This window comes from Monodelphis domestica, chromosome 8 (assembly GCF_027887165.1).
Source record: "Monodelphis domestica isolate mMonDom1 chromosome 8, mMonDom1.pri, whole genome shotgun sequence".
Lineage (NCBI taxonomy): Eukaryota > Metazoa > Chordata > Mammalia > Didelphimorphia > Didelphidae > Monodelphis > Monodelphis domestica.
Window position 1 is genome coordinate 206,410,210 of NC_077234.1, and position 12,335 is coordinate 206,422,544.

General features: G+C 36.5%; 2 pseudogenes; one reads left to right on the top strand and one right to left on the bottom strand.

The window, feature by feature from the left end:
• The window catches only part of LOC107649812 (E3 SUMO-protein ligase PIAS2-like), a 2,021-nt pseudogene extending 943 nt beyond the window's left edge, over nt 1-1,078 (bottom strand).
• LOC130455788 (protein Churchill-like) overlaps nt 769-12,335 on the top strand; it is a 27,275-nt pseudogene continuing 15,708 nt past the window's right edge.

The window sequence follows — 12,335 nt, forward strand, 5'->3', positions numbered from 1 at the left end:
ATTGCAATTGTGTGCATGTTACAGCATGACATGGAACTGTCAGCCTCATTTTTCTGAGAGAACACATCAGTGATACCTGAAGACTGGTTGTAGCAATTTCACTATCAGGACCTGCAGTGAGCTTCTCTTTAATTAGTGCTTCTGGAATGATCAGGGTTTCTAATACCTTTCGTTTTTAACCTCTGTAACAACATGGCAGATGTCAGCTGTCATGCAAGATATATAGACATGCAGTAATTCTTTCCAATTTCAGATGCCCAACAAATGGAAATATGGTTTGGCACAGCAGAAGATAACCTAACTAGAGATGTAACATTCAAGGGGTGTCCCTGGTATTTCTGTTCAATTGCATTTTTTGGAGGTGGTGCATAACCTGGCAGAGGAAACAGCTTCCCATTTACTTTTATGCACATACTATTGGGAAAATTGTTCTCTTGGGGACATCTAGTCTCTGCTAGGCACAATCTTAGCTGTGCTTGGACAGTGTAATCTCTTCTACCACCTGGCAAAAAATGCCTAGAAATGCATATTACTCTTACTTGTTGAAGTGTCAATGCAAAAATAAAAAAAATAAAAAAACTTCTTTTGTGATCTCTGAATACTGCTCTGAACTAAACTTGTAGTTTTGATAAGAACATCATAGAAGGGAAGGCTTTTCAGCTGAACATCAGGGTGGACAGGAGGAATTGGGAGAGATGGCTGCTGCATCTCAAATGAAGGCTTAGTATCTTGGAGGAGCACTGAACCAACAGGAGAGGAAGGAGACTGAGGTGTGACCAAAATAGAAGAGGATCCCAGCAACAGTCAAGTCAGACTCCACAGGTGACGAGCTCCTGTCCAAATTGAAAACTGATGGTTTTATTGTCGACAAATCTGAAAGACCTTCAGTTGTTCGTGGGTAATGCTGTCTGTAAAGTTCTCTGATTTAATCTTAACTGCTGAGCTACTTCAAAAAATGCCAAGCCCTCATCAGAAGGCCACACTTGCATCCACTTTTATTACGTCCAGCAAAGCCTAACAATACTTGTAGTTCAGAAACCCAAAAACTAGAAACCATATTCCATAAGTCCTCAAAATCCGCTATTTTCTACCACCTGCTGGTGACGGCAAATGCGCCCCTGTCACTGCTACTGCTGAAGAAGCCGTCGCAGCCTCCAACACCACCATGGTGTACTGGGCGCTGCAAACGATGAGCCACCACCCCGCCACCCCCTGTTCCCCAATTAAGGAGAAAAATAAATCCTTTAAAAGAAATGTTCGGTCTAGTATAATGAATCCATAAATTGGCCATTTTTGAAAATGCATACTTCTGATCCATCAACAGCATCTGCAGATAAGAGGTATGCTTCATTCTTGGCCTTCTGGGGTTGTGATTGTTTTTTTCATTAATTGGAATTCTGAAAGCTTTCTAAGTTATCTCCTGCACTCCAACAATATCTTAGTTACTTTTTCCTAGTTGTTCATTTTACATCAGTTCATATGAATCTTTCCAAGTTTCTCTGAATATATCCTGTCACTTCTTATGGTAAAAAATGATTCTAGTCCATCCATAGGGTATCATTTGTACCACTATTACCCCATTCATTAGGTATCTCCTTAATTCCTGCCATGATGAAAATTATCCTTTGAATATTTTCCATGATCCGGAACCTGGTTTTTGCTTTTATAATCTTTGTTCTTTGAACAGTGCCTAAATAAGCAGGTATTAGTTATTGTTATTGTTGTCGTTCTTCTTGATGATGATGATCTTTCTGGGGTTTTGTTCTGCCAGTGGTATCATTAGATTAAAGCATATGTACTATTTCTTAGAGTATAAATCCAATTTATTTCCAGATCAACTGATCCACATCACCAGTGACAGTGTATTAGGTGTTTGTCCTCTTACAAACCATTCAAAACAATGTTCATTTCCTTTTAAATTTGGCTTTGCCAAGCTAATGCTTTTGACCTGGAACTTTAAAGTTGTTTTAATTTGTATTTTTCTTATAACTAGTGATTTTTTTTCTTTTTCACATGCTTGGATTCCTTTCCTTGAGAAGTAGTTCACATCTTTTAACCATTTATTTGTGGTTCATGTTCTTATATTTTGGAATCATTTTTTCATATATCTTGTACATCAAACTTTTCTCTAAAAACCTTATGGAAATAATTTTTCTCCCCAGGTAATTATTTATCTTTTGATTTTAATTGCATCAATTTTGTTTGTGTAACAGAAATTGTCCATTTTTATTTCCTGCCACCTACTCTATCACTTCTTTGGTGAAGAACCATTTCCCTGTCCCTAGATGTGAAATTATTTCCTTTCTTGCTTTTCAATACCAGGTATTTTGTTGATGTTCAGTGGCATCCAACTCTTTGAAACCCCATTTGGAGGTTTTCTTGACAAAGATACTGGAGTGGCTTGCCATTTCCTTCTACTCATTTTACACATGAGAAATTGAGGCAAATGGGGTTGATTGACTTGTCAAGGGTCACACAGCTAGTAAGTGACTGTGGCTCAATTTGAATACATGAAGATGAGTCCTTGTGATTCCAAGCCCAGTGCTCTATCCATTGTGCCACCTACCTGCTGCATACTTCTGACTGGACTTCAAAACCATTTGTGCTGTAGTTTAACTTTACAACTTTCTTTAGTTCCTGTTCTTTCTGGAACTTCTATTCACCTGTTTGGCCTTTTCATTCGGGAACATTCCTTTGCCATACTAACCTGAATTTTCCACAAGTCATTTCCTTCAAAGACATCCATTTCAGGAAGGGGCCCACGAAAGTCAATCTTCATTCTCTTTTTGGATGTGTTTATAACTTTCCAGTCTTCCACATTCTTGCTGTTGGAATTGTGGACTATTATAACCATTCTGGAGAACAATCTTGAATCAATTCCCGAGGGTCATAAAACAGTATACACTTTGGCTCAGCAGTATCATGACTAAGCTAATATCCCAAAGAAATTAATTACGGGGGAGAGGACCTATTTGTGCAAAAATATAGCAACTGTTTTTGTTGTGGCAAAAGCCTAGAATCTGAAGGGCTGTTCTTTAATTAATTGGGAAATAGCTGAACAAGTTGTGGTCTATGATTGTGTTGGAATACTTTTGTGTCATCAGAAACGACAAACAAGATGGTCAAAAAAAGAGCTGGAAAGACTTATATGAAATGATGCAAAGTGAGCAGAACCAGAACAATGTCCATGGTAACAGAAGTAATGTCCAGTGATCAACTGTAAATGACTAAACTTATCAACAAGGCAAGGATCCAAGATGACTTCAAAGGACTCATGACAAAAACTCCTAAATACCTCCTGAGAAGGAACTAATAGAGACTTGAATGTGGTTTGAAGCATACCATTCTCCACTTTCCTCCATGAATTTTTCTCTAGTGTAAACTGTATGTAACTTGTTTCCAACATGAAAAACATGAAATTATTTTATGATAATATATGCACAACCTATATCATATTACCTGCCTTCTTATGGAGGTATGAGAAGTGGGAGGGAGGGACAGAATATGAATAGCAAAATGTCAGAAAATTATTATTAAAATTGTATTTACCTGCAATCTGGAGGAAAATTAATTCTTGTACTTTGATGTGTTCCTTTCCCAACATTCCTGATTTCTGCCTTTTGCTTCAATTTATGAATTGTCTTCAAAGATTAGAATGCAAGCTTTTTGTTGTTCTCAGCATTTGGATCCATAGGTCTTAATCCAGACCTGGCACATAAGAAGTCCTCAATAAATTCTTGCTATCTTTATTCCTTGTCTTGCATCTAACTTATTTATGATGCTACTTTTTATAACTTTAATGTTTCCATTTGTGGATCATTGTGATACACACTATTGGATGTTAGTCTAGACATAATTTTTGTCATATTACTTTCTAATTTTCCCAGAAATTCATGTCTAAAAGTGAGTCCTTCTTACCCAAATATTTGGGGACTTTCTATCAAATAATATGCTTTTTATTTGCTTCTGTATCTTCTGTGTATTTTATTCCACCAATGAACTTTTCATCTGTAAAAAAAAGACTCAAATAGTTTTGCTAAAGGTGTTTGCCTTATAGTAAAGTTTCAGTAAAGGTTCTAATACCTCTTCTTTCTCACTTTTTTCAGTTTTCTTTAATGTTATTGACCTTTTGTTTTTCCATGTGAATTTGTTAAAAAACATTTTAGCTCTCTAGAATAACTATTCAGTAGTTCTGTTGGTAGGGAACTAAATTTGCATAATATTATCATTTTGCCAAATTGGCATTGCCCAACCATGAACAATTAATATTCTTTCAACTTTTAGATTTGTCTTTATTTTAAGAATGTTTTAGAATTGCTGTAATATAATTCCTAGATTTAGACTCCAAACTAATGTATTTGTTCTATAGATATATGGAATGAAATTTTCCTAACTTTTCCTGTTGAGTTTTATTGAAAATACAGTGCTTGAAAGACTGACAATTTATGTTTATTTAATGTCTTGCTTCTTGTTAAAATTATTTATCAAGGTCTCATAAGGTTATGTCATCCCTGAGGTAGATGTGGCTGAAGAACACTGATAACATTGTGATGCATGGGGACTTTGTGGAGAAGAAATATCCAAACCGGGGTAATACCTGCTTGGAGAATGGGTCTTTGTTGCTGAACTATGTAGACTGTGCAATGTTTAATAAATGAGATTTTATGTTGATTGCAAACAAATCCGTGAAAGAGGAAGATGGAGAAGAAATAGTTACATATGATCATGTATGTAAGAATTGTCATCACGTAGTAGCCAGAACTTTCAGTGTCATGGATATCAGGAATATACCATGCTGTGTCTGTCATGTGGCAAAGCAGAAGATTCTATCAGTGTCCTCCCTGATGACTCCCATCAAATGACTATTGTTCTGAAAATCCTGCCACAGTTTTACTGTGTCTACATTACTCTGTTGGCTTAGAGTGCTTGAAAACCTGATAGTATCACATTATGTTTTCATTTCAAATGGCTTGCTTTTCAAAGTTTAGAACTGATTATGCTGAAAGAAAAAAAAAATATTCTAAGGAGTTGCCCTTCCCTAGAACTAAGCCTCCTAGCACAGCCTTCTGTTGACATCGCTGGAATCATGTCTCAGGGAGAATAGAATGGTGTAAATTGCTCCAACAAGTATATCTTTAGAGGAGGAATTAAAGTGTCTCACCTTGTATAGCAAAATAAATGCTGGTCTACAAATAAAAAATAATGTTGTTTATCATTTTAATTTATTTTTGTCTAACCCTAGAATTCTCCAGGTAGTCCACCATTTACATATCTAATTTGTTTTTTCTTTGTGTTTTCATGCTCTGACTTTTACTAGTCTTTTCATTTTATAATTTTTTGTGTGTTTAGTTGTTTTTTATTTATCTATTTTTAAAGTTTTCAAATTATGTTGTATAATTTTTAATAATCATTTCTGATATTTTCTGCCATTTCTGATCTATGTTCTCTCTCTCCCTCTCACCCCTTCTACTTCCACAAGAAGGAAGGTAATATCATATAGGTTGTATATGTATTATCATTCAATATATATATATTAACATGTTCATCATGTTGAGAAAGAAGATACATGCTATTTACACTTGAGAAAAACTCAGAGGAAATAAAGTGAAGAATGGAATGCTTCAGTCTGCATTTAGAGTCTATCAATTCCTTCTATGGCAGTGAACAGCATTTTTCATCATAAGTCCCCTGGAATTGCCTTGCTGATAATATTTAAGTCATTCACAGGTGATCATTATACTCTAATGTTATTGCCATGCACCACATCCTCCTGGGTTTTCCCTGGGTTAATCTTTATTTTATTGATGAAATATTTGAAAGATTCCTTTCCCTCTAAAGATTGTTTTGACTTCATCCCTAGAGTCTTATTAAGTTGTCTGAATGTTGTAATTTTATTTCATACAATTAATTATACATTGTTCATATTCTCTCTCTTTTGAATTTAGCTGGTCGAAGCCAGGGGCTATCTTTACTTTTGTATTTCTTCCCCCTGAGTTTAGTAAGTGCTTGGTATGTATTATACAAGTAATAATTGCTTTCTCATTCATTAATTTATTCACTCACTTAATTCTGAGAGGTTCCCTTTTCCATACTGGGTGCAAGGTTTTTTTTTTCCCCCCTTTTTTAATGTGTCATGGGACTTTCCACTGAGACTTATAACATCTGAGTGGAGGTCCCTTTCAAGCATCCTAGGATGCTATTGGATATTTTGTTTTGTTTTGTTTTTACTATCAGGTCAATTAATCAATAAATATTTATTAAATGACTACTACATGCCAGGCCCTGTGGAAGGCATCAGAGATGCAATCAACCTGAATTAAAGAAACTAATAATATAGTAATAATATAGAGTCTTTAATTGAGGGGAAGAGATTGCAATGTGAGGTTTCCACACTGCAGTAGGGTTCAGAGATGTCCAAGAGGGGAATAAGGGAGCAGTGTTAAATAGTCTTATGGGAAGCCACTTGGAGAAGCTGTTACTGAAAACTACACATAGCAACTGAAAGTCCATAGACTGGGAAGGGCAACAATAGCCAGAGGCTGGAGAGGCTTGGGAGAATTGGGGGAGGACTATATTTGACCTCAGGAAATTCATGGCTATGGGAAGAAGCAAATTCAGCTAATCACAACTATTTTGAATAATACAAATGGGAAAATGAAACAACCCTTTCTCTCCCTCTATACCAGTGATGGCAAAACTTTTAGGATCAAGTGCCCAAATTGCAACCCTCACACCACATGTGAGCCCCACCCCCACCTTACCCTAGACAGAGGAGGAAGAAAGTGCTCCCATTGGGTTCCTGGGCAGAGGGGCAGGTCATATGAGAAATGTTCTCAAGCTTTAATGAAGAGAGAGAAGGGAGTAGCCTCCTCTGGCATCCATGCCATAGGTTTGTCAACATGGCTCTATATTAACAGTAGACAAATACATATAAAATTATATACGGAAAACATGGAAAATATTTTAGAAATAAAAAAATTGAAAAATATCTTTCAGAACCTGAAAAAAATTATATACAGAATATATAAACTAAAGAGAATATGCACAAAAAAAAATAAGGTAGTTTAGTGTCAATATTATTATTGAAGGAAGATACAAGCAGTTGAAGTGAAGGAAGAGCTTGGTGAAGAAATGTGTGCTTATAGAGATGTATATGTGAGGCAGAGATGAGGAAGGGGCATATTCCAGGCATGAGAATGCAGTGGGTCTAAGTAAAAGTCAAGGAGGGAGGGGATGGAGTGAAACCAGTAAGAGAGGAAAGACCAATTTGGCTGAAGAATACTGAAAGTAGAATGATGTTCTGGAAAGATTTGTTTGGGGCCAGGTTGTGATGAGCTTTAAAAGTTAAAGGAATTTATATTTGTTCCCATAGATAATAGAGAGTCTCTAGTGTTTATTTTGTAGGGAAATTGATCAGATCAGATTTTGATGCGATCTTCTCTTGGGGAAAATCAGTTTGGCAGTTTGGTGGAAGATTGCCATGCTGTTTAGATTCTTACTGAATTTACAATTCACCAAAAACTATCATAGCTTCTTAACAATCTATATTCTCTATACCTGACTGAAGACATCCCCTAACCCATACCAGAGGCATGTATTGTATATCCTCAAAATATAACTCAACATTTATTCTTAATTAAAATTTTATAATCCTTGACCTTACATTATACACTGTCTAGATAATTTCCTTTTCTTTCCTAGTTTTTTTGGGAGTCTAAATACTTTTCAATCACATTTTAACAACACATATTATTTCCCTCATCAATTAGCATTTATTAAATGCTACTGTGTGTCAAGCACTGTGCTAAGGACTGGGAACACAAAAAGAGGGAAAAGTCAGTTTCTACTCTGAAGGACCTTATGGTCTAAAAGTGAAGACAACAGGCAAACAAATATAAGCCAATGACTTCATTTTCATATAGTCAGTCCCCTTAAGGACTCTCCCAAGAATGTTAAAACAGAGAACTCCAAAGGCAGGAAATAATTGTACTGACTATGAATTGATCTTACCTAGTTTTCTTGATAATTCCCCATTGCCTGGAGGACTAAATTTGGAAGAGGACAATCACATCTGAAGGATCAGAAACCCACTCCTCTCCTACCCTACTGTCTGGCTATTGGGTCTTTCCACACTTTTTTTTATCAAAGCCAGAGACGTGATCATTGTTGCCCTTTTCTCTTTTTTGAAAGGTTATTTAATCAGTTTTTTTTTTTCCTGTAGTTCAGTAGAAATCTCCAGATTACAATCCCAGGACTAGACTCCCTGTAGTTTTTCAAGATTATAATCTCCTTGCCTTGATTAAAGACCCTTTAATTATAACTACTTTGGTTTTTCAGGTTGACAATACAAAATAAGCTATTTGTAGGATAAATAGGAAATAATTAAAAGAAGGAAGATAGTAGATTTAAGAGGGTTTGGGAAAGATTTACCATAAAAAAGGATTTTAGTTGGGAGTCTAGGGAATTTGGGGAAGTCAACAGGTAGAGGTGCAAAGGGAGAGCATTCCAGGTAAGAAGAAAAGCCAGACACAATGCCATGATCTAATAGAGGGTCTTCTTTGTGGAATAGCCAGGAGGCCAGTATCATGGGATCGAAGGATATATGGTAGAGAGTAAGATGGAAAAATAGGAGAGGACTAAGTTTTCAGGTGCTTTGCATTTTGTATTTCATCTTGGAAGCCATAAAGAGCCCCTGGAGTTTAGTGAGTAGAGGTATGACATGCTTGGTATTCATCCTTTAGGAAAATTGCTTTGGTGGCTTAATGGAAAGTGGACAGAAGTGAGAAAAGACTTGAGATAGGCAGATCCACTAACACTTTATTGTCATAATGCATGTGTGAGAATAATAGCAGTCTGGGGAGAAAATGGGGTATATATGCGATGTTGCAAGGGTCAAAGCAATAGGTGTTGGCAACAGATTGGATTTAGAAACAACAGAAGTCAAAGATGACTCCTAGACTGAGCTTGAGGAACTAGGGGGATAATATTGTTTTCTGCAGTGATAGGGAAGGTAAGAGATAGGGGGAAAAATAATGAATTGTTTTAGATATATTGAGTTTAAGATGTATACTGGACATCTGGTTTGAGAAATCTGAAAGGCAGTTGAAGATGCAAGCTTGGAGGTCAACAGAGAAGTTGTAGTAGATAGAGTCCTGGGCCTGAAGTCAGCAATATGCATCCTACTGAGGAAAATGGAGATTTCCATTTGAGACATCTGCAGCCCAAATCAGGTGGGTCACACTTTTCCTGTCCTCCAAACCCCGACCTTGATCCCTCTGCCAATCAGAAGGAGCCTCATGGACCAAACTGTAGTCTGAGAGGAGCAAACTTAACAGAAAACCAGGTTAGTTAGTTCTGTATCAGAGCTCAGTTCTGTCTTATGACCAAGGGCTAAGGGGATCACATAAGGAAAGGGGATCCTCAATGGCAAAGGTAAACAAGGGTGGGGGTTGACATGGGTTAGTTAGGTTCTTTGGATAAACTGTCATCTCTAACTTCTTTTAGCCAATGAGGAAACAGGAGGGCTTTGGGGGCTAGGTTCAGGAAATGCATCCACTGTACCTGCCCTCAAAGGTATGCCTGTGCCAAAATCTAGTTGGGCACATGCTTTTGCAAGGGTGTTAATAAAGGGCTTTTCTACTTCACAATCGAGCAAGGCCATGTTTCTTATACTACCGAGTTCATATCTGACCTCAGACCCTAGCTGTATGACCCTAGGCAAGTCACTTGTGCTTCAGTTTTTCATCTGTAAAATGAGCTGGAGAAGGAAATAGCAAACCACCCCAGTACCTTTGCCAAATAACCCCAAATGGAGTCACAAAAGACAGACCTTAGTGAATAAAGAGCAGTTGGGATAAGACAGGTAGGTTTGAGAATCACCAGCATAATGACAGCAATTAAAAATATGATATCTGATGAAATCACAAAGAGAAATAGTATAGAAAGAGAAGAGAGGAAAGTCTACCAAGCTTCATGACATCTTGAAGATGATTGTAGATTGAAAGGTAGTCCATCTATTCATTCACCTGTAGACTGCTATTAACAGCAAGTACAAGTATCTCTTCCATATTGCTTTCAATATATCACCGGTCAAATGAGAATTCTGGAGGAGTTTTGCAGAAGCTGCACATGACATACAAAGGCCAGCAGACAACACAAAAAGCTTAGAAACTTCCTCCCCAGCTCAGGATAGGAAGAGGCAGTTGTACCTTCAAACTCCTTCCTCCTCAGCTCACTGCATTCCAGAACACACTCCAGGGATGCTTCTGCCAAAGCTTAAGCTTGCCTCTTTTGAAGACAATTTTCAATTTTCTTAAAGTTACTCCTACTAAAATTTAATTTTTTATAATCTAATTATTACAGAAGCCAAGAAGATATTTTCTCGTGTACTCTATTTTACACCTTGATAACCTGCCTTTGTAGATAGAGAATATAACTGAGTGACACGTTTTGTATTTGAATCTTGCCCTAAATATTTATTTACTAGAACTGTTTGTTATTGAGGATAAGGATTGTATTTTATTTTATATTTGTTTCCCTAGCACTTAGCATCATGATTAGAATGTAGTAACCTCCAAATAAAGTTATTTTCATTCATCCATTCATTCTTTTTTCAATTCATTCAGCTAGACCTGGTAACTTAAACTTATTGAAGGTATTAGGTTGCTCTTTTATATTTTCCTTATTTTGAATTTTAAGTCAGTTGTTTAAATATTTCTCATGGAAAGGCTATGCTTCTGAGCCATACTGGTTTTTCTCCAGGAGTTACAGTAGCAATATTTTATTTCTAAAATGTTAAAAATATCATGTTTTTCAAGTTATGGGTTTACAATCATTAGTTTTTTTCTTTTCTTAAGGCCCATACTTACCATAGAAACATTTCATTGGGATATAAATGCAAGCATTTTCTTTGCTTATCTACTTAAAGAAAAGCATTTGTTGACTATTCAGTTATAAAAGATATGATTTTTTAATTCATCAAAGTTACTAAAACTTAGCTCTACTTATTTTTTGGTTAACCACTAAATATTACTTAAAAAATACAGTCTAAAAATGAGACAGACAACATTAGTTTTACAAGCATGCCCACCTTTTTGATGTTGTTCATTCGTTTCAGCTGTGTCTATCTCTTTGTGATCCCTCTTGGGGTTAAGATACTGCAGCGGCTTGTCATTTTCTTCTCAAGCTCATTTTACAGATGAGGAAACTAATGCAAACAGAGTTAAGGAGCTTGCCCAGGTTCATATAGCTAGAAAGTGTATGAGGCCAGATTTGTACCCAGGTTTTCCAGACTCCAGGCCTAGTACTCAATTCACGGAACCACTTGGATGTCACACATAGTAGCTAGTAAATGTTTATTTAATTCCTTGAAGTCCCTAACCTCCTAGCTGCCCCTGTTTACCTCTCCTGGTCTTGTCTTGGGTAAGTGATTTGATTTTCAAGACATTTTCTTGTGTTAAAATATATATATGATTCCTATTTAATCCCAAAGGATCTTTAAGTTCTTTCGGATTCCCCAAATCATTTTAGACACACTCTCTTCTACAATACTTAAACTTCATGACTCATTTACCCCTTGATAACTAGGCTCTTCTTCACAGTAATTTCCACCTTGGCCTAAACACATCTGGCATATTATGCTCATTTATTTTAGGAAGGACATTGATAAGCTAGACACTGTACAGACAATAGCAATAATAGCTGATCTGTAAATATTGCTTTAGGTTTACAAAGAGCTTTACAGCTGTTGTCTCATTTAATTCTCACAGCCTGTGAGTCAGGTGCAATTATTATCCCTATTTTACTGACATACAGATGAGGATTCTTGAGGTTAAAGCAATGTAAATTCTCACAGGTATTAAGTGTCTGACAGAATTCAAATATAGGTCTTACTGATCCCAATTTTTTACTCTATCCACTATGAGTCCTATGAAGAGCTGATGAAATACGAAGTTCTTCAATGTTGGGCACATTTTAGCAAGGGTACTTAAAAGCTTAGGAGAGTCCAGGAGGCTAAAGTCATAGGATTTAATGCTGGAATCTTAGAGGTCTTTGGCTACAGCCTCCTAGTTTAACATTGAGGTAACTGAGACTCAGAAATGACGTGGCTAACTCAGATAGTGAATGGGCAGAGTTGGAATCTGAACCCATGTTCTTTGACACTAAACCCATCATTCTTTCTACTATACCATATAGTAAAGGGCTTCAAAGCCGGCCATGAGAAGATAAATAGATATACAAAGATTTAATCTATGGAAGAGAAAACTTGGGGCTGAGAGATTTGGTAAACATTTTTGAAAGCCTGTCATGGGAAAGAAGAATAAGGCATTCTTCTG